General features: G+C 41.6%; 1 protein-coding gene across 4 annotated transcripts in view; it reads left to right on the top strand.

Moving 5' to 3' along the window:
* The first annotated feature begins 8862 nt into the window (after positions 1-8862).
* DENND4C (DENN domain containing 4C) overlaps positions 8863-23616 on the top strand; it is a 150744-nt gene continuing 135990 nt past the window's right edge. For all 4 annotated transcript variants that reach the window (XM_084984090.1, XM_084984074.1, XM_084984082.1 and 1 more), the window contains exon 1: positions 8863-9001. The gene's annotated coding sequence lies outside the window, so the exon portion shown is untranslated. The remainder of the gene's footprint in view (positions 9002-23616) is intronic.

Genomic DNA, 23616 nt, shown 5'->3' with positions numbered 1-23616 from the left:
TGGCTGCATGTCCTGCACCACCGAATGGCAATCAGTGCTCTGTAGACATTGATCCTTTTGTGGCTACCTGGCACTGGCCCCTGAAAGTGCTGGACAGTTCTTTCAATGTTGACCCCTGCTCCATTTCTCCTCTATCTTGCCAAATGATATCCTCCCTAACCTCTAGTTCAGGTGATCTACCTTTGAATCTGGTGATTGAAGAGGACATTATTTGGTAAGATAGAAGAGATGGTGGTACCATATAGCAGAATAAGGTAGCTTAAGAAAGGAATAGTTTTTGGGAGGAGATGCAAGACAGGGAGGAAATTAAGAGTTCTGTTTTGAATGTGTAAAGTGTGAGATGACATTTAGACACTGGAACAGTCTGATGGTTGAATCCATAGCATTGGGAAAATTGGAGGTAGAGCAGTAAATTTGAAAATGAATAACACATGGATAGTATTAACGCCAGTGAGCTGAATGAGATAAGGATGAAGAAGTTTATCCTAGAACAATAAAAAGGGGTTGAAATAATTAGTTTCTATTGATTCTTTTAGAGACAGCTTCTAGAATTGACTTTAGTTCATTTTCTCCTTTTCTGTGTTAAAGGAACTATAATATCAGGGCAAAATTTGAATAGGTATTAAAGGGTATCAGCATCAGATCCCAATTCTTTTCTTTTCTTTCTTTTTCTTTTTGACTGTGATTGAGACAAGCAGAAGTTGCTGGGCCAGGGAGTGAACCACAGGGGTGATCTGAGCCACGGCAGGGACAACACCAAATCCTTAACCTGCTGTGCTACTGGAAACTTCCACAATTCTTTTTTTTGTCAGGGCATGTCAAGAAATACTTAGGAGTTCCCGTCGTGGCATAGTGGTTAACGAATCCAACTAGGAACCATGAGGTTGAGGGTTCGATCCCTGCCCTTGCTTGGTGGGTCAAGGTTCCGGCGTTGCCGTGAGCTGTGGTGTAGGTCGCAGACACAGCTCGGATCCTGCGTTGCTGTGGCTCTGGCGTAGGCTGGCAGCTACAGCTCCGATTCGACCCCTAGCCCGGGAACCTCCATATGCCGCGGGAGTGGCCCAAGAAATGGCAAAAAAGACAAAAAAAAAAAAAAAAAAAAAAAGAAATACTTAGTCTATCATACTCAAGTTAAATATAAGTCGGAAACAGTGTAATTTTTGAGATTTTTGGGTGGTTTTTGATTCTTATGCATTATGGAGTCTTTGAACTGACTAATGAATTTTTGGTGCCCCCCCCCCCCCTGCTTTTTAGGGCCACACCTGAGGCATATGAAGTTCCCAGGCTAGGGGTCAAATTGGAGCTGGAGCTGCCAGCCTATACCACAGCAACAGCAACGTGGGATCCAAGCTGCATCTGCAACCTACACCACAGCTCACAGCAATGCAGGATCCCTGACCCACTGAGCAAGGGATCTAACCCTTATCCTCATGGATACTAGTTGGATCCGTTTCCACTGTGCCATAGTGGGAACTCCAATGAACCATCTTTAGGGAGGAAAACTTTAAAGAGAAGTGTCCTAACCCTATATTCTCTGAAGCATGGAAGAAGCTAGAAAAAAGTTGGGAAGTAACATACTAGTTCATCAATCAAAGAGGAATATGGCAAAATCAGACCCTCTGGGCAGGAGTTATATCCAAGGTGATAGATCCATGTGGAACAGGAATAGGTGAGAGAGGATGCAATAGCAATATTTTTAGGTTCTTTGTCATTTAAAAAAATTAACAAAATATTTAATAAAATAAAATGTTAAATAATTTTTAAATGGCAAGAATGGACTTGTGGGTATTTTTTTTTAAAGTCCTTATCTTTTAGAGATACATGGTGGGATACTTACAGGTGAGTATTTGCTTCAAAACACTCAGGAGGGGAAAGGGGTCAGAAAAGCACACATGAAACAAGATTAACTATGAGCTGAACCTGGATGATGGATACAGAAGAGTTCATTATACTACTATTTTTGTTCATGTTTATAATTTATTGTTTTTATTGTTTCTGTAATAAAATGTTCTTTAAATTAATCCTTGAAATAAAGAATACATCTACTTTTTTGATCTGTGGTCAGAACAGTTAGCAAAGACACTGGTTTCCAAGAGCAGAAGAAAGACTGAGTGAGGGTGGAGGACTATTTCCTCCACTTAAAATACTTTGGGGAGGAATTCTCTTGTGGTGCTGTGGGTTGAGGATCCTGCATTGCTACTGTAACGGCTCAAGGTGCTGCTGTGGTGTGGGTTTGATCCCTGCCCTGGGAACTTCCACATGCTGCAGGTAAGGCCAAAAAATAAAAAACAAACCCCAAAACTGTAGGGAGGATGCAGAAGTCAGTCATGAGCAGCAGGTTTTGTGTCTCAGATACTCACATAGACTATCTTTCCACTCAACCTCTCTGCCATTTATCCTTCTGCTAATCCCTCTCTTCTTTATGATCTGTTAGGACACTGTTCTCAGGAATACTCTCCTCTGACCAAGAGCCTTGTGTCGTCTTTCCCACTCCTGGTCCAGCCATGTTTAGCCTGCAGGCCCAGAAAAGAGAGCTGGATAAAGAATGTGCTGAGTAACTCCAAAAGACTCTAGATGAGCCCATCCCGATAAAGTTGAGACAGAGTTCCCAGCCAGATAAGATACTGGAGTGGAGCACAAAGAGAAGAGTGTCTCAGTCCTCCCTGTGGAGAGCAGAACACAGGGAGTCCTTTAGATATCATATGAATAAAGCAGATCTAGTGTTTGTTGATGTCATCCTGACTAAAAACTCTTTTGAAAAGAACAACTAAGAGTGCCTACTGGTGTGAAGCACCAGGCCTTCAGATTCTATGTTTGTGAAAATTGATCATGAGGGGCTGGACCCTAATAACTTGTCAGTCTACAAGGTGTGAATTATACGGAAAGTGGAGAACAGATTCAGATGTTCATGCTGTGGAGGCTCTCCTAGGAAATCTGGAGAAAATTATTCTGTTTGGGAAAATTAAGAGTCATGAATTTTGTACAGTTGACCCTGTAACTTATGTAACAACATGTAGGTTGGGGGCACCAAATCCCCTCAAGGGAATGAAAATCTGCATATGACTGCAGTTGGCCCTCCATATCTGCAATTCCACATCTGAAGATTCAACCAACCACAGATCATGTAGTATTGTAGCACAAGTTTACTGAAAAAAATCCACATACTAAGTAGGCCTGAACAGTTCAAACCTCTGCTCATTATGTGTCAACTGTAGTTTCTACTCAATACTCAACTACAAAATCACCAAAACAGACTCTAGGTAAGTCAATAAACTGCTGGACCTCAATTTCCCCATCTACTAAATAAGTTAATTAGAATAGATGATCTCTACAGATTCCCCTCATCTCTATTTTTAAAATTTTATTTTATTTTATTTGGCCATGTCTGTGTCATGTGGAAGTTCCTGGGCCAGGGAACGAAACTGTGCCACAGCAGTGACAACCCTGGATCCCCAACCTGTGTGCCACAAGGGAACACTTTCCCTCAGCTCTAAACCTAAAATTCCATGAAATACATAAAACAAAATAATTTTTTATTATGAGAAATTTCAAAAAGACCTAAAAAGTAGAGAACAACATAAGGAACCTCAAGTACCAATCATTCCATCTCAACATATGTCCAATTTTATTTTACTTAAACCTCCACTTACCCTCCTGCTCCAACTGTATTATTCTAAAGCCTAGACATCACATGAAACACATTTTAATCATTCTCTTGAAGCAAACTTAGTTTAGAGATAGCAGCTCAAAGTCAGTCTCTCCTCTTTTCTTAGATCTCTTGATGTAATTGTAAACACTTTCATTTAACTCAGTATTATAGGATGCTAAGTATCACATGCTGAATTTAGATATATTCAGTAAAGGAAGAGCTACCATTAATGAGCACTTGCTATCTTCCAGGTATTACTGGGCTTTATTTGTTTATTTATTTACTTATCTTTTTAGGGCTGCACCTGCAGCACATGGAGGTTCCCAGCCTAGGAGTCCAATCAGAGCTGTAGCTTCGGGCCTACACCACCGCCACAGCAATGCCAGATCCAAGCCGCATCTGCCACCTACACCACAACTCATGGCAATGCCTGACACCTAACCCATTAAGCAAGGCCAGGGATCAAAACTTTGTCCTCATGGATGCCAGTTAGATTCCGCTGAGCCATAATGGGAACTCCTGTGGTACATTATTTAATCTGTTGCTCTGTAACAAATTACCCAAATATTTTGCAGTTGGAAACAAGAACTTTTTATTATCTCATAGTTTCTGAGAGTAGTTCGGCTGGATTTTGGCTCAGGGTCTGTCAATAGGCTGCAATCAAATTGTTGGCTGTGGTTGCAGTCATTTCAAGTCTCATCTCAGGGAGCGTCCACTTTTGAACACACTTACAATGTTGCTCAATGACAGTGGCTGGGTTACTCCAGAGTGAGGCAACCCAAAAGAATCAGAGAGAGAATTCAAGACTGAAGACCCAGGCTTTTTTTATAACCTCATCTTGTTAGAGACAGTTCATTGCTTCTGATGTATTCTACATGTAAATTCCAGGCAATAAAATCATCCCACACTCAGGGGAAGGGGATTACAGAAGGATATAAACCAGGAGGCAGGGATCTTGTAAGCTACAATGAGAGGCTGTTATATATACCAAGTATTGATTACTGGTCTATTTGATAATTATAATTTATTATGAATTAATGAATGAATTTACTTATGAATATCATTCCACCCACTATAAAGATAGGAAAATCAAGCAACCTACTTAAGGACAAAGTAGAAAGAGAGAGAACCATAATCTGATTTATTTCAGTCATTCATCAGTTTTTTTTGTCTTGTTTTGTTTTTTGTTTTTGGCTGTGTCTGAGGCATGTGTAAGTTTCCGGGCCAGGGACCTAGTCCATGCCACAGCAGTAATCTGAGCTGCTGCAGTGAGAATGCTGGATCCTTACCCTGTTGCTCCTCAAGGAAACACCATGATCGAATATTTTTTGAGAGATACCATATACCGGTTACTCTGCTAGGTACTGGGAATTTGGAAAAGAATGTGCAATGTGAATACACATAAACTCTCACAGGCTGTTCCTGAGAATGTAAATTGTGTAGCCACTGTGGAAAACAGGATGGAGTTTCCTCAAAAAACTAAAAATAGGACTGCCATATGATCCAGCAATTCTACTACTGTGTATATATCTGAAGAAAATAATAACGGCTAATGAAAAAGATACATGTATCCCAATGTACAAAGCAGCATTATTTACAATTGCCAGGATATGGAAGCAACCTAAGTTGCCATCAACAGATGAATGGATAAAGATGTGAGATATATGTATGCGAGAGTGTGTGTGTGTGTGTGTGTGTGTGTGTGTGTGTGTGTGTGTGTGTATACACATTGGACTACTACTCAGCCATAAAAAAAGAATGAAATTTTGGAGTTCCCGTCGTGGCTCAGGGGTTAACGAATCTGACTAAGTACCATGAGGTTTCGGGTTCAATACCTGGCCTCGCTCAGTGGGTTAAGGATCCGGTGTTGCCATGAGCTGTGGTGTAGGTTGCAGACGTGGCTCAGATCCTAAGTTGCTGTGGCTGTGGCGTAGGCTGGTGGCTACAGCTCCAATTAGACCCCTAGCCTGGGAACCTCCATATGCCACAGGTGCGGCGCTAAAAAGGACAAAACGACAAAAAAAAAATGAATGAAATTTTGCCATTTGCAGGAGAGTGGATGGACTTAGAGGGTATTATGCTTAGTGAATTAAGTCAGATAGACAAATCCTTTGTTATTGCTTATATGTGGAATCTAAAAAATTAGTGAATATAAACAAAAAAAGTATCATGGTCTTTGAATATTCCCATGAAAACCAATGTATAAAAGCTTTTGAAGAAAACAGCTAGAAAGATGAAAATAATGTGGTTGCTGCAGCACTAAAGATGGCTGCCAAAAAATCTTAGTGATTTTAAGAAAAATTTCAACATTTCCATTCAACTCCTTTGCATTGCTGATCCACAGAAGTCTGCAGAGAGTGACCGTGCCTATTTTAAAGTCTATATTCCCCTCTTCAATGGGCTGGGTCTTCTCTGCATTCTTGAATTTACACAGGCTCAGTGGAAACTGATACTCTCACAATTGTAACAATTACGTTATATATTATGTTGGGCTCTCCAGCTCCTCTCCCATTTTTTTTTTTTTGGTCTTTTTAGGGTACATGCGGCATATAGAGGCTCCCAGGCCAGAGATGGAATCAGAGCCGCAGTTGCCAGCCTACAGCACAGCAACATGGGATCTGAGCCATGTCTGCGACCTACACCACAGCTCACAGCAACACTGGATCCCCAACCCACTGAGGCCAAGAATCGAACCCGCGCCCCCATGGACACTATTCGGGTTCATTAATCACTGGGCCAGGACAGGAACCCCTCCTCTCCCATTTTTTGAACTGTCAAATATTTACATGCTAAGAATTAAAATGAACTTATTTCAGTCCTGGGCCCAGAAAAGTGCTGATGAATCAAAGGCTTTCAGACTTAATAGCTACCTTAAACAAAAAATTAGGCCCCAAATATATGTTCATTTCCTGAAATTTTTCTATGAAAAATAGCAGTGGAAATCTTTGGCAAATCTACAGGACAATTAAAATAGTAAAAAAAAAAAAAAAAAAAAAAAAAGACATTCTTTAATCCTACATTGCAAATTGAGAAAAATTTGTCAATCAAATGTAAGAGATATACTGGCTTCCATTTTTCATTTCTGTGGATGCAAAAAATTGTGAAAAGAGGAAGATAATTCTCAATCTATGAGTGTTAATAAAATGTACCCATTCCAAAATCTTAAATTTTTTCAAACTATTAATTAATTTGCCCTTGAGAAACGATGGGCAACAAGTCCACAAGCTAAATTTATGTTATTAGTTCCTTTGTAAACTTCTGTCCCTGTCAAAGACTGGTTTCCACTGGGCTCAAAATGACTGCAAACTATTATTAAATACGCCTTATTTTTGTTGATGTGTATTACTGAATCAATTCTTACTGCTCACATGATTAGGGAAATAGTTTGCTATCAGCTGCAAAATTTATTTTAATTATTTTTATTCCCAGGCTAGGAGTCTAATCGGAGCTGTAGCCACTGGCCTACACCAGAGCCACAGCCATGGATCTCAATGCGTCTGCAATCTACACCCCAGGTCACGGCAACACCGGATTGTTAACCGGCTGAGCGAGCCTCATGGTTCCTAGTCGGATTCATTAACCATTTCGCCATGACGGGAACTCCTCAACTACAAAATTTAAACTATCCACATATGCAATAAGCTTCAGAAGTAAATGGACAACACGCTCCTCATGACTGAGGTTTAATCTCATACTTCTCAGCAAAAATACAGATTTAATGAGGATAGCAGTAATTCTCAGGAAAATGATCATTATGTATGTGGATACTCATTACATATGCACAAATCTTGACAGTTCTAATTCCAACCCGCCAAGGAATCTGTGGGGACACAAATTTTTTGTTGTCATTCAGAAGTAAAAAAGTTCTCCGAATTTGTTTCAAACTATTTGCTTCTTTCAGAATAACTAGATGTTATTTTTTTCATATATAATTACATATATAATTATTTCAAAACGCAGTTAATATCTTTCAAAATTTGTATTTAGGTGACTGACGATGCAGGCTGCCGCGGAGATCAGGAGGCTACATTTAGTCAGGAGGCAGGAGAAGACTGAATTTTTTCTTTTCTTTTTTTTTTTTTTTTGCTTTTTAGGGCTGCACCCAGCGCATATATGTAAGTTCCCAGGCTAGGGGTGGAATTGGAGCTGTACCTGCCGGCCTAGGCACAGCAACTGAGGATCGGAGCTCCTACACCACAGCTCCTGGGAACGGTGGATCCCCCACCCACTGAGCGAGGCTAGGGATTGAACCTGCGTCCTCATGAATACTAGTCGGATTTGTTTTCGCCGCCTGCTCCACAATGGGAACTCCAAGACTGATTAAAGAATCATGTCCACATTCCAAGTTCCATCCCCAAATCTCGGCCGAGACAGAGACACCAAGCCCTGCCAAAGGCTCTCATGGGTCGCTGCAACCGGGAGGCGATTTTGGGAAGAGCCAGTCGCCTGGGTCTCTCTCCGGCCTAGGAGGCCCGCCCCTAGTCCGAGGTACGAATCCCAACTCCCACCTTGGGAAGGAAACTTCTCCTCCAGAAATTTGCATCCCTCTTGGCACTGTCCTCAGTGACTTTGAGCGACTCCGTGTCACCTTCGTGGTCTTTGAAAAACCCTACAGGAGCAGCCACTACCTGCCTGAGGCCAAGGCAATAAAGCCATACCACACAGCGGGAGTCTGAGCCCCGCAGAAAGGGGGTGCAAACAGTACCCGGCGCCTTTTTTCCCCTAGCTCTGTTACGGCTGGGACTCGCCGCGTGGATGCTCGCAGGCTGGCTGGGCTCTGACCCTGCGCTCCGCAGGAATCGGGAGGTAGGTGCTGGGGGAGGGGAGCAGTGACCAAGCGGCTTAAGCCCTCCTTGGGGGCGGGGCTCGAGCGTTGCCCCGCCCCCAGCGTCCTCCCATCCCCACCCCTCCCCCACGCCCTTTTCCACCGCCCCCGCAGTAGGAAAGGGAGAGGGAGGGGTGGAAGGAAAGTGCGGTTCTGTGGAAGGGGCGGAAGGAGGGGGAGGAAAAAAAGAAAAAGGGAACAGAAATATGGCCGTCAGCTGTCGGGGTGGCAGCGCAGCACGCAGCTCCTAGGCAACCCACTGCTCGCACCGCCAGCCTCTGGTGAACCGAGGCGCCGTAGCGAGCTTGCGCTCCCAGCCATTACCCCTCGCAGCAAGCGGCGCCCCTCGAAACCCAGCCCGAGAGGCGGCGCAGGCGCAGTTCGGGCCGAGGTGGCAGCGGCGGCGGCCGCCGCGGGAGCACGTCCCCCTCTCTGCCCTGCGGAGAGCGTCCAGGCCCGAAGCCGGTTCTTTCATGCCCCAGGAATAGGTTGTGCCCGGGTGGCGCTGAAGGAGGAGCGGGCGGCAGGTGAGTCTGCGGCAGAGGGCCTTTCGCAGAGGAGTCCTGCGCCGCGCGTCAGCCGGGCCCGCGCTCCCGGGCCGGGAGGGCGTTGGGCAGGTAGCAACTCGGAGGGCTGAGTTCCGAGGGCCAGCCAGCGGGGGGTCGCCAAAGAGGCGGAGAGTGGCGGGGGCTGGCATTCCCGGCCTCGTTTCTCCGCGATTTCCGGAGGCGTGGAGTCCCCGGAACCTGCGGAGTGTGAAGGGGAGAGGCTGCGCCAGGAAGGGCCTCCCCGGGTCTCGCTCGGGCTGCTGAGAGCCCTGGCGGTGCAAGGAAGCGCGAGGGGTTCGGGCCTTCTGGACAGCCAGGGAGACGGCCGCCTGGATGGGGGCAGGGGGAAAGGGGCTGGGACTGGGGCTCCCGAGGGGGTTGACATAGAGCGGATGAAGAGCTAAGGTTGGGGTCTCGAGAGTTGCTGAAAGACAGAGCGGGGCACCTGGGGACCTGGGCAGGTGTGCAGGTGGATTGAGGACGTTTCCTTATCCGCTTTAGCGTGGCGGATTCTCAGGGCTTCTTTGTTGGGGATGACTTTTAGGAAGGCAGGTTCCATTCAACTCCGAGTGACAAAACACAAATAAAACCAACTAAGGAGTCCCTAGTGCAGAAAAAAGCTGTAACTTTTTTGCATTGAGGATGCTGTCTTGTATCACTGAACTCTTTTTTTCTGATTCATAGACCTTTTCCTTGGAGATCGTGCCTCATCAGAATTAATAAGGAATGACCCGGTTTTTAAATACCCCCCCCATGTTTGTTTCACAGGAGGAAATTTAGATCAGTTACCCGAAGTTACTTGTGCAAACGTGAGGGAAAGAGTCATCTCCAGTAATGAACCCTCAGCTGTCTGTGTTTTTGCTTCAGAGAGATTGTCAAGCATTGTAGTCTGGGTAATTGATTTACTGAGCCTGCTTAATTGTGTGCAAACTCGTGTTAAGGTGTTCTCCCTAGACCTCAATTTACTGTAGGAGTAGGTCTTCCCTTCCCGTCTCCCAATTAAGAAGGTGAATGGTATAGTAAGATAGAGAACGTTAGTGCTAAGGCTATAAGTTTTCAATAAATACTTGATTTGAGGTGATCATATTATCTGAAATGCGAAGCGTTGTAGGATTTTAAGTGTACACGTGATAGGAGCAAAACTGGTTGTAAAAGGAAAACTTTCTGAACATGGAAGGTTATCTGCATTTACCATGAAAAAACCCCGCTCTATTTTATTTTTTGCCTTGTTCTTTGTATTACTGTTAAAAATTCGATAAACTGCCTTCTTGGTGTGAGACTGGAACTCGAAGATGAACTTAGATTTGTGTGCATGAGGTTAATCTCTCATATAGGCTTTCTTTGACTTGTTTTTCTAGTAATGGCCAACTCAATCCACACTTTCCCTTCATTGGCATCCCCTGTGGCCACTTTTTGCCACAGATGATTGCGATTAGGGGTCTATCTTTTGTATTAACTGATTTTACTGAACTGATAATGTCACTTGACTGGCCCTAGTACCTCATTTAGTCTACTGTTTAGACTTGTTTATTTGAATAATGGAAAAACTGTGATGTTAGAAATTTTGAAGTTGTATGTTGGAGTAATTTACTCTATAATTTGTAAAAGAGTCCATTCTATTGTTGAGAGTAAATATAGTATTTTGTAGTAAAAACTTGAGCTTTCAGCTGGAAAAGCTGGCAGCAGGGTTGGTGTGTGGAGACAGTTCTTAAAATGCAAATGTTTTAAATTTCAAGAACTGCAGTGGTGTGTAAGCTGTAACAATTCACGGTACCAGACTTGGAAGATTATTTGGTTGAGGCTCTCTATAAAGAAACATGTTAAGTAAAAGCTAATTTGTAGTTATATACAAGGGATTTTGCGTGATAATTAATAACTCAAGGAGGCACCTTTGCTGTTATATATCTGCCTTTTGAGACCAAAACATTTCATGTTTTCATTGGAGTTTCCTGACAAGGCAAGTTGGTTTTGCTGCTCAGTTTGAAAGTTAGGTTTCAGTCTTATCCCTGCAGCTTAAGTACAGGTTGTAAAGTAAAAAAGAAAGCTGCTGAGTCAGAGGCAGGTTGTCTCATTTGGTCTTTTTGATTTGTGAAACAGAACTTCTGTTATAATTTGTACTTCCCATGTAATATGTCTGCTGAAATTTATAGTATGGGCAAATAAGCTTTCCTAGTACATGAATTAAAATTTTATCTTTGCTATGTTGGTGCTACAAGTTGTACGTCCTTTTTCAGATTGTCATGAAATCTGAAAGATTGACAGCTTTGTAGTAATGGGATGCCTTGTTGGAACTGGAGTTTTCCTTTGTATGAGTTAAAAGTTGGGGGATGAATTTCCATGGTGTAGCTGGGGTAAAACAGTAGGTCTTCAACATCAGATTTTAGGAAATGCCAAAATCAGATAATTTTATTATTTGAAATTCAAAACTTAGTATTTTGAGGGTAGAAATAATTTTTTAAACTTATGGTAGTACATGATACTTACAGATAAGTAACAGTAATAGAGCTTTGCGTGGTATTTGAAAAATTTTTATTGGAAAAGATTATAATGAGTAAGTAAAATTCAAAAGAAAAAATTCTCACCTATCTTACATTTATAATTTTCTGTATTCTAGTTTTATTATACTTCGTATTAGTATATACTATATATTACATATTAATTAGTATATGTTATTTATTAATTGGTATAATACTATACTAATCCTGTCTATACTTGTGGATAATGCTGTGGTTAATGTTCATACAATTGTCTTTTTAAATATAACATGTTGCTGCATATTATGTTATTTTATGGTTTTGTAGTAGTCCAGAGTTTTACTGTCATAGTTTCTTTCTTTCATTCTTTTTTTGGTGTGTGTGTGGGGTGCCCTGCAGCATATGGAGTTTGTGAGCTAGGGATCTGAGCCCCAGTTGCTGTGACCTATGCTGCAGCCTCCACAACATTGGATCTTTTAACCCACTGTGTGGGGACAGAAATTGAACCTGTGTTGTGGTATTGCAGAGATGCCAACAATCCCTTGAGCCACAGCAGGAACTGCTGTCATAGTTTACTTAACCATTATCCTATGTTTTAATATTTTGTAATTCCACTTTTTCACTCTTAAAATAATGCTATAATGAAATCATTTTGCTAGTTTGATGGTTCAGGCCAAATTAAACTTTAGAAAATATAAACATTCTTTGAACTACTTCCTTTGCAGTGGATAATAAGGGCTCCTATAATGTATTTGATTGAGAACTGAAAGCAAGGTAAAAACTATAGATGCGCATGTGTGACTTGAAGTCATTGAGTAGGGATCAAAATATAAATTCTTTTTTTTTTTTTTTGTCTTTTTGGGGCCACACCTGAGGCATATGGAGGTTCCCAGGCTAGGGGTCTAATCGGAGCTACATCTGTGACCTACACCACAGCTCATGGCAACGCTGGATCCTTAACCCACTGAGCGAGGCCAGGGATCGAACCCCCAACCTCATGGTTCCTAGTCGGATTCATTTCTGCTGTGCCATGACAGGAACTCCAAAATATAAATTCTTAATTCTCTCTGTTATTGACTTGCTACAAGTTTCTGTGTCTATGAATTTTACATTTCATTGTAATAAGTAATATTGTTATGAAATTTTTAATTCTTAAGAATTAAGTAGTTTTGTGGGACATGAATATTTCTTTTTTTCTTTTTTTTTTTCCCTTTTTTGGCTACACCCATGGCATACGGAAGTTCCTGAGCCAGGGACTGAATCTGAGTCACAGCTGTGACCTACAGCACAGCTGCAACAGTATCAGATCCTTAACCCACATCACTGGGCCCAGGATTGAACTGGCAACCACAGAGACAAAACTGGATTATTAACCAACTGCCCTACCACCAGAACTCCCATGTGGGACATAAATATTTCTAAGTGGACCCCATTTCAACCAAATTTAGTATTTACAAATCTAGATTTATATTCATTTGACTTCTGAAAGAATCATTTTATAAGATTTTAAAAAATCTTTGAGATATTTTAAAGGATTCCTTGAATTTAGTGTGTCATTGTGTATGTGTGGTTAAATTATATCTTTATTTAGGAATGCTTAGATCCTAAAAGCATAAATGTTAGGAGTCTTTTTTTTTTTCTTTTTAGGGCCACACCCACAGCATATGGTGGTTCCCAGGCTAAGGGTCAAATTGGAGCTGGGGTTAATTAGCCCAGGCTAGGGGTTAATCCCCCAGCCTACGCCACAGCCACAGCATCGCAGGATCCTTAACTCACTGAGCAAGGCCAGGGATCAAACCTGTGTCCTCATGGATGCTAGGTGGGATCCTTAATTGCTGAGCCATGACGGGAACTCCAGGAGTTTTTTTTTTTTTTTTTTTTTTAGGGCTGCACCCTCAGCATATGGAAGTTCCCAGGCTAGATGTCTAATCAGAGCTACAGCTGCTGGCCTACACCACAGCCATAGCAATGTGGGATCTGAGCTGTGTCTTCAACCTACAGCATAGCTCACAGCAATGCTGGTCCTTAACCCACTGAGCCAGGCCAGGGATTGAGTCCGTAACCTCATGGTTCCTACCTAGTCATACTTGTTTCTGCTGCACCATGACAGGAACTCCAGGAGTCTATTTTTTTATCATGGAAAAAAGCATCTGTTAAATACGTACTGTACTGTCTGCTAGGGGTAAAAAGATGAATGATAGTGTGAATATTAAAGTCTAGCAGGATAAATAGTCTTGTAGGTAAGCATCATAACTGCCACATGGCAAAGTCTAGAAAAGAGCCAATGATTCTCTAGGAACTGAGGGAAGTACCTAAGTGTGTGGTGGTATGGATTAGAGATAGTTTACATAGGAGGTACTTAATTTTAAAGTCAAAGGAGGAGTTCCTCTCGTCGCTCAGCGGCTAGGGAATGCGACTAGCATCCATGAGAACGTGGGTTCCATACCTGGCCTCTCTCAATGGGTTAAGGATCCAGTGTTGCTGTCAGCTGTGGTGTGTGTCGCAGACGCTGTTCGGATCCTGTGTTGCTGTACCTGTGGCGTAGGCTGGTGGCTATAGCTCTGATCTGACCCCTAGCCTGGGAACTTCTAAATGCTTCGGGTGCTGCCTTAAAAAGACAAAAAGCCCCCCCCCAAAAAAAAGTTGAAAGAGTGATGTGAAAAGGCACAAAGTAATGAAAGAATGTGGTGGGTTTTTATTAAAATGCAAATAATTTAGTGTGGGGGCACAGGTATTTTTGGAGGGAAGTGGGGAGTTAGCTGAAGGGGCTATGTCTTGAAGAGTCTTAAAAGTTGGGTGAGAAATTAAGACCATACATTATAGGGAACAGGGAGCCATTTAATGATTTTTAAGCTGTTAAATATCTTTGGCTCTGTTGTGAAGGATGGACTTGGGAGAGCAGCTTGAGTGAGCCCGCTAGAAGATCTTGTAGACATCTAGGTGAGAATTCAGAACAGCAGTGGTAGGGATGGGAAAAAAATGGATAGAATTAAGAACTATTATGTAATACAAACATTTTCCTCTGTTTTTTTTTTGTTTGTGTTTGTTTTGTTTTCCTCTGGTTGAAAAGTCCTATCTCTATAGCCTTATCTTCTCCTTGCCCACTTGGTGTGCACCTGTCACACCAGCCTACTTTTAGATTGCTTCCCTTTGAGCCTTTGCTTGTACCGTTCCATTTACATTTTACTTTTCTGTGAGGTCTTTCCTGATCATACTGTCTAAAGAGATCAGTTATTGTCATAGCACCTTGTTATTTTATTCTCTAGAGTTTTTTCTTCCCTCTCTCCCTCCTTTCCTTCCTTCCTTCCTTCCTTCCAAACTAGTAAGAGGGTACCCCTTACTAGTTCGGAGGTTATATGTTATTTGATTCCTTTTTATTTTTATTTTTTAAAATTGTGGGTCTGTTTTTGGTCTCTTTCTGTTTAGTTGGTGTAGATGTCTATCCTTATACCTATACTATATTGTCTTCATTACTGTTTGTTTATAGCAAACCTTGCAGTCAAATGTTTGTCCTTCATGTCCTTCACTATTATCTTTTTATCATAACTGTTTTGGTTGTTTTATTTCCTTAGCATTTTCTTATAAATTTTAGAATAAGTTTGTCAGTTTCTACAGAAAGCTTTATGGGGAGAATAGATATCTCAATAATAGTGAGTCTTCTGAAAATACTTTAACATGGCATATCTCTTCATTTATTTAATATCTTTAGTTTTTTCCACAGTGTTTTGTAATTTTCATTTTATAGGTCTTGCACATATTTTGTTTATCCCCAAGTATTTCATGTTTCGATGCTGACTATTGTCAGTGATACTGTGTTTTAAATTTTTTTTCTAGATAGTTTCTTTTTTTTTGGCCATGCCATGGCATGTGTAAGTTCCTGGGCCAGGGCTTTGTCTGCAGCAGTGACAACACTGGATCCTTAACTGTCCAAGCCATGCAGGAACTCCAGTATTGATACACGGAAGTCTATTATTAATGAAAGTCTATAGTTAATTCAGATTTCCTTAGAAAATTTAGAAAATGTTCTGTTCTAGGGTCCCATTCAGATACCACACCATTACATTTAGCTGTTGTGTAGGCTACTTTTGCGTATAACAGTTTGTTAAGCTTTCCTTGTTCTTGATGACCATGACTTTTTGAGCAGTGCTGGTCAGGCATTTTGTAGGATGTCCCTCTGTGATATTGTTCTTTTTCTTTTTTTAAAATTAGAGGGAGTTCCCATGGTGGCGCAATGGTTAACAAATCTGACTAGGAACCATGAAGTTGCAGGTTTGGTCCCTGCCCTTGCTCAGTGGGTAAAGGATCTGGCGTTGCCGTGAGTTGTGGTGTACATTGTAGACGTGGCTTGGATCCCACATTGCTGTGGCTGTGATGTAGGCTGGTGGCTACAGCTCTGATTAGACCCCTAGCCTGGGAACCTCCATATGCCGCTGGAGCGGCCCTAGAAAAGGCAAAAAGACCAAAAAAAAAAAAAATTAGACTGAGGTTATGCGATTTTGTGAGGGAGAATGCAGAGATAAAATACCATTTTCATTACATTATCTCAAGGGTGCATACTATCAACATGATTTGTGATTGTGATATTGGTCATGATTACCTGACGTACTGTTTGTCATGTTTTCCACTGTAAAGTTATTCTCCTCCCTTTTTCCATTCTGTACATTTTGGAAAGAAGTCACTGAGCTCATCCCATACGTAAGGAATAGGGCATTATACACTCCTTGAAGACAGAATATCTGCATAAGTTATTTTGGAATTCTTTTGCATGGAGAATTGTCTCTTCATTTATTCATTCGTGTCATTAATTTATATCAGTTTGGACTTAATAGGTATTTTATACTTGGATTACAATCTAGTACTACTTTTTGTGTGTGTGTGTGTCTTTTGTCCTTTTAGGGCTGCACCCGCAGCATATGGAGGGTCCCAGGCTAGAGGTCTAATCAGAGCTGTTACTCCCAACCTATGTCAGAGCCACAGCAACACCAGATCTGTGCTAAGTCTGCGATCTACATCAGAGCTCACGGCAATGCTGGATCCTTAACCCACTGAGCAAGGGCAAGGATTGAACCTGCAACCTCATGGTTTGTAGTCGGATTTGTTTCCGCTGAGCCATGATGGGAACTCCCAATCCATTATTTTTTTTGTTTGTTCAAATTGTGCCAGCTTTGGCTATTGCGAACTCTTTTAGTTGGCTCCTATGCTCCTTTGCCATACACGTGTAAGTGTGAGTTTGTTATCTTTTTTTTTTTTTTTTTTTTTTTTTTTTTTGGTCTTTTTAGGGCTGCACCCACAGCATATGGAGGTTCCCAGGCTAGGGATCAAATTGGAGCTGTAGTTGCTGGCCTATGCCAAAGCACCATGGGATCTGAGCTGCATCTGCAACCTACACCACAGCTCACAGCAGCGCCAAATCCTTAACCTACTGAGCAAGGCCATGGATCACACCCTTGTCCTCATGGATACTAGTCGGGTTCGTTAACTCCTGAGTCATGACGGGAACTCTGTAGACTTTTTTTTTTTTTTTTTTTTTTTTGGTCTTTTGTCTTTTTGTTGTTGTTGTTGTTGCTATTTCTTGGGCCGCTCCCGAGGTATATGGAGGTTCCCAGGCTAGGGGTCCAATCGGAGCTGTAGCCACCGGCCTACGCCAGAGCCACAGCAACGCGGGATCCGAGCCGCGTCTGCAACCTACACCACAGCTCACGGCAACGCCGGATCGTTAATCCACTGAGCAAGGGCAGGGACCGAACCCGCAACCTCATGGTTTCTAGTCGGATTCGTTAACCACTGCTCCACGACGGGAACTCCCTGTAGACTTTTTGTTGATGGCCATTCTGGCTGGTGCAAGGTGGTACCTCATAGTAGTTTTGATTTGTATTTCTCTAACACTTAGTGATGTTGAACATCTTTTCATGGATTTTTGGCCATTTGTCTGTCGTCTTTGGAGAATTGTCTGTTTAGATCTTCTGCCATTTTTTTTGTTTGTTTGTTTAGGGCCGCACCCACGGCATATGGAAGTTCCCAGGCTAGGGGTTGAATTGGAGCTACAGCTGCCACCCTCCACCAGAGCCACAGCAACACGGGATCTGAGATGTATCTGTGACCTACACCACAGCTCACAGCAATGCCGGATCTCTGACCCACCTATCGAGGCCAGGGATTGAACCCACATCCTCATGGATACTAGTCAGATTTGTTTCTGCTGCAACACAATGGGAACTCCATTCTGTCCATTTTGTGATGGAATTGTTTGTTTTTTTTGGTATTGAGCTGCAGGAGGTGTTGATGTATTTTGGAGATTAATCTGTTGTCAGTTGCTTTATTTGCAAATATTTTCTCCCATTTTGTGTGTTGTCTTTTCATTTTGTTTAGGGTTTCTTTTGCTGTGCAAAAACTTTTAAGTTTAATTAGGTCCCATTTGTTTATTTTTATGTTTACTGTCATTACTCTAGGAGGTGGATCTGAGAAGATTTTGCTATGGTTAATGTCCAAGAGTGTTTGGCCTATGTTTTTCTCTAAGACTTTTATAGTATCTGGTCTTATGGTTAGGCCTTTCATCCGTTTTGAGTTTATTTTTGTGTATGGTGTTTGGTAGTGTTCTATTTTCATTCTTTTACCTATAGCTGTCCAGTTTTCCCAGCACAACTTATTGAAGGGGCTGTCTTTTCTCCATTGTATATTCTTGCCTCCTTTGTCATAGATTAGTTGATTGTAGGTACATGGGTTTAAATCTGGGCTTTTTATCCTGTTCCACTGATGTTTTTGTGCCAGACCATATTGTTTTGTTTTGGTTTATTTTGTGTTTTTAGGGCTGCACCCGCAGCACATGGAGGTTCCCAGGCTAGGGGTTGAATAGGAGCTGTAGCCCCCACTGGCCTATGCCACAGCCACAGCAATGGAGGATCCGAGCCACATCTACGACCTACACCACAGACATGGCAATGCTGGATCCTTCACCCAGTTAGCAAGGCCAGGGATTGAACCTGCGTCCTCATGGATGCTAGTCAGATTCGTTGACTGCTTTGACACAATGAGAATGCCCAGACCATACTGTTTTAATGACTGTAGCTTTTTAGTATAGTCTGAAGTCAGGAAGCCTGATTCCTCCAGCTCCATTTTTCTTTCTCAGGATGGCTTTGCTATTCTGGGTCTTAAACTTTAAAACATTTTGTTCTAGACTTCTGTAAAAAATGTCCTTGATAATTTGATAGGAATTGTATTGAATCTGTAGTTTGCCTTGGGTGGTATAATCATTTTGACAATATTGATTCCTGCAGTCAAGAGCATGGTATATCTTTCCATCTGTTTGTGTCATCTTTGATTTCTTTCATCAGCATCTTTGTAGTTTTCATAGTACAAGTTATTTGTCTCTTTAGGTTTATTCCTAGGTATTTTATTCTTTTTGATGTGATGGTAAATGGGATTGTTTGCTTAATTTCTCTTTCTTATCTTTCATTGTTAGTATATAGAAATGCAGTCGATTTCTGTGTATTAATTTTGTATCCTGCAACTTTACCAAATTCATTGATGAATTCCAACAGTTTTCTGGTAGCGTCTTTAGGATTTTCTAAGTATAGTATCATGGCATTTGCAGACAGTGATAGTTTTACTTCTTCCTTTCCACTTTGGAATCCTTTTATTTATTTATTTTTCTTTTGTGATTGTTGTGGCTAGAACTTCCAAAACTATGTTGAATATTAGTGGCGAGAGCAGACATCCTTGACTTGTTCCTTATCTTAGTGGAATTCTTTCAGCTTTTCACTGTTGAAAATGATGTTAGTTGTGGGTTTGTCATATATGGCCTTTATTATGTTGAGGTAGGTTCCCTCTATGCCCCCTTTCTTGAGGGGTTTTTATTAGAAATGGGTGTTGGATTTTGTCAAAAGCTTTTTCTGCGTCTGTTGAGGGTATCATATGGTTTTTATTCTTCAGTTTGTTAATGTGGTGTATTACACTGATTGATTTGTGGATATTGAAAAATCCTTGCATCCCTGGGATGAATCCTAGTTGATCATGATGTACAATCCTTTTAATGTATTGCTGGATTTAGTTTGCTAGTATTTTGTTGAGGATTTTTGCATCTATGTTCATCAGTGATATTGGTCTGTGGTTTTCTTTTTTTGTGGTGTCTTTGTCTGGTTTTGGAATCATGGTGATGGTGGCCTCATAGAATGAGTTTGGGAGTGTTTCTTCCTTTGCAGTTTTATGAAATAGTTCTAGAAGAATAGGTGTTAGCTCTTCTCTAAATGTTTGATAGAATTTGCCTGTGAAGCCATCTGGTCTTGGACTTTTGTTTGGTGGAAGTTTTTTTGTTTGTTTGTTTGTTTTTTTGTCTTTTCTAGGGCTGCACATGCATGTGGAGGTTCCCAGGCTAGGGGTCAAATAGGAGCTATAGCTGCCAGCCTACACCAGAGGCACAGCAACGTGGGATCTGAGCCGCATCTGCGACCTACACCACAGCTCACAGCAATGCTGGATCCTTAACCCACTGAGTGAGGCCAGGGATTAAACCTGCAACCTCATGTTTCCTAGACGGATTCATCAACCACTGAGCCATGGTGGGAACTCCCGTTGGAAGTTTTTTAATCACAGTTTCAGTTTCATTACTTGTGATTGGTCCCTTCATTTTTTTCTCTTTTATCTTGGTTTAGTCTTGGAACATTGTACTTTTCTAAGAATTTGTCAGTTTCTTCTAAGTTGTTCATTTTATTGGCATACAGTTGCATGTAGTAGTCTCTTATGATCCTTTGCATTTCTGTGATGTCTGTTGCAACTTCTCCTTTTTCAATTCTAATTTTATTGATTTGATTCCTCTCCCTTTTTTTATTGATGAGTTTGGCTAAGGGCTTTATCAATTTTGTTGATTTTTTCAGAGAACCGGCTTTTAGTTTCATTGATCTTTAGTTTTCTTCCTTTCTATTTCATTTATTTCAGCTCTGATCTTTATGATTTCTTTCCTTCTTGTCTGTTCTTCTCTCTAGTTGCTTTAGAGGTAAATTTAGGTTGTTTATCTGAGTGTCCTCATGGATGCTAGTCAGATTCGTTAACTGCTGAGCCATGACGGAACTCCCTGAAGTGGGTCTCCTAAAGATAGCATATATATGGGTCTTGATTTTATATCTATTCGTCCAGTCTATGTCTCTTGGTTGGGGGATTTAGTCCAGTCTATGTCTCTTGGTTGGGGGATTTAGTCCATTTACATTTAAGGTAATTATTATTATTTTTTGTTTTGTCCATTTACATTTAAGGTAATTATTATTATTTTTTGTTTTGATTTTATATCTATTCGTCCAGTCTATGTCTCTTGGTTGGGGGATTTAGTCCATTTACATTTAAGGTAATTATTATTATTTTTTGTTTTGTTTTGTTTTGTTTTGCTTTTTTTTTCCATACACCTGTGGCATATGGAAGTTCCCAGGCTAGGGGTTGAATCAGAGCTAACAGCTGCCGGCCTACAGCACAGCCACAGCAACTCGAGATCCACACTGCATCTGTCACCTACACCATAGCTCAGGGTGATGCCGGATCTGTAACCCACTGAGCGAGGCCAGGGATCTAACCTGCAACCTTATGGTTACTAGTTGGATTCGTTTTTGCTGCGCCACAATGGGAACTCCTAAGGTAATTATTGATATGTATGTTCTTATTGCCATTTTATTAACTTTTTTGGATTTGTTTTTGTTAGTCTTTTATCTTCCCTTCTCATATTCTCTTGTCTTGTGGTTTGATGACCATCTGTAGTGTTGTTTTGGGTTGCTTTTTCTTATTTTTGTGTGTTACCTATTGTAGATTTTTGGTTTGCAGTTACCACGAAGTTTTTATATAGAAGTCTATATATATACAAGATGGTTTTAAGTTGTTAGTCTCTCTCTCTCTTTTTTTTTTTTTTTTTTTGGTCTTTTTGCCATTTCTTGGGCCGCTCCTGTGGCATGTGGAGGTTCCCAGGCTAGGGGTCTAATCGGAGCTGTAGCCACTGGCCTACGCCAGAGCCACAGCAACGTGGGATCTGAGCCGCATCTGCAACCTACACCACAGCTCTTGGCAACACTGGATCCTTAATCCAGTGAGCAAGGACAGGGATCAAACCTGCAGCCTCATGGTTCCTAGTCGGATTCGTTAACCACTGAGCCACAACAGGAACTCCAAGTTGTTAGTCTCTTAATTGCAAGTATATCTGCAGTGTCCTGCATTTGTACTCTCCTTTTCTCATGATTTCTGGTTTTGGTGGCATATTTGTGTGTGGATCCTTCCTACCTTTACTATATGTATGCCTTTACTGGTGAACCTTGTCATTTGTATTAATTTTGTTTCTAGTTATGGCCTTTTCCAACCAGAGAAGTTCCTTTAGTATTTGTTGTAAAGCTGGTTTAGTGGTGTTGAATTCTCTTAGCTTTGGCTTGTCTGTAAAGCTTTTGATTTCTCCTTCAAATCTGAATAAGAGCCTCACTGGGTAGAGTAGTATTGGTTGGAGGTTTCTTCCTTTCATTACTTTAAGTATATATTGTGCCACTCTCTTCTGGCCTGCAGAGTTTCTGCTGAAAAATCTGCCGATCACCATATTGGGGTTCCGTTGTATGTTATTTGTTTCTTTGCCCTAGCTGCTTTCAGTATTTTCTCTTTAATTTTGGTCAGTTTGATAAGTGTCTCATGGTATTCCTCCTTGGTTTTATTTTATGTGGTATTCGTGCTTCTTTGGTTTGAGTGAGTAACTCCTTTCCTATGTTAAGGAAGTTTTTGGCTGTTATCTCTTCAACTATTTTCTCTGGCCCATTCTCTCTTTCTTCTTCTGGTACTCCAGTAGTGTGGATGTTGGTGTGTTTAACATTGTCCCAGAGTTCTGTTGGACTGTGTTCATTTCTTTTCAATCTTTTTTCTCTTTTCTCTTTTGTATCAGTGATTTCCACAAGCCTTCCACCTCACTTATTCATTCTTATAGCTCCTGTATTCTGCTATTGGTTGCCTCTAGTGAATTTTTATTTCAGTTACTGTATTTTGCATCTGTTTAATCCTTAAATCTTCTATTTCTTTGCTCAGTGTTTCTTGTAATTTATCAATCTTTTCCTCCAGTTTATTTCTAAGGTCTCGAATCATCTTTACTATGATCAGTCTAAACTCTTTTTCGTGGAGGTTTTTTTTACTTTTTAGGGCCACATCTGCGGCATATGGAGGTTGTCAGGCTAGGGGTCGAATCAGAGTGACAGCTTCCTGCCTACGTCACAGGATCTGAGCCACATCTGCCACCTACACCACAGCTTATGGCAATGCTGGCTCCTTAACCAGCCAGGGATTGAACCCACAACCTCATGGTTCCTGGTCGGATTTGTTTCCACTCTGCCACAACAGGAACTCCTCATGGAGATTTGTGATTTCCAGATGACAGCTGTTTTTCTGGGTTTTTTTTCTTGCCTTTTCATTTTGTTTAGATTTTGGTATGGTCTCCTTTTTGCATACAATAGGGTTGTAGCTTTTCTTGCTTTCTTTTTTTTTAAAAAATTAAAAATTTTTTTAGCTGTTTAGGGCCACATGCATGGCATATGGAGGTTCCCAGGCTAGGGGTCAGATCGGAGCTATAGCTGCTGGCCTACACCACAGCCACAGCCGCACAGGATCTGAGCCACATCTGTGACCTACACCACAGCTCATGGCAAAGCCAGATTTGCTGAGTGAGGCCAGGGATTGAACCCACATCCTCATGGATACTAGTTGGCTTCATTTCCACTGCATCATAAAGAGAACTTAGCCTCTCTTGCTATTTATTTTTTTTTTTTTAACTTTTTAGGGATGCACCTGTGACATATGGAGGTTCCCAGGCTAGGGGTGCAATCTGAGATACAGCTGCAGGCCACAGCCACAGCAACACCAGATCCTTAACCCACTGAGCGAGGCCAGAGATCAAACCTGCAACCTCATGGTTCCTAGTCTGATTCTTTTCCACTGCACCATGAGGGAACTCATAGCCTCTCTTGCTTTTGATGTCTGCCCTCCTTGTGGATGAATTTGGTTCAGGGGCTTGTTGCAGGCTTCCTGATGGGAGGGACTGGTGCGCCCCCCCCCCCCCCCGTAGATTCTTATTCCTCTGGGGGGTGAGGCTTTACCTTTGGGTGAGATTAGAGTAGTTCTGTG

This window comes from Sus scrofa, chromosome 1 (assembly GCF_054392235.1).
Source record: "Sus scrofa isolate SSC_HxYL_T2T_F1_AM1 chromosome 1, Sscrofa_HxYL_maternal_Yorkshire_Landrace_v2.0, whole genome shotgun sequence".
NCBI classification, from domain to species: Eukaryota; Metazoa; Chordata; class Mammalia; order Artiodactyla; family Suidae; genus Sus; species Sus scrofa.
The sequence above is the reverse complement of the archived record's forward strand: the minus strand, read 5'-3'. Positions and strand labels throughout refer to the sequence as shown.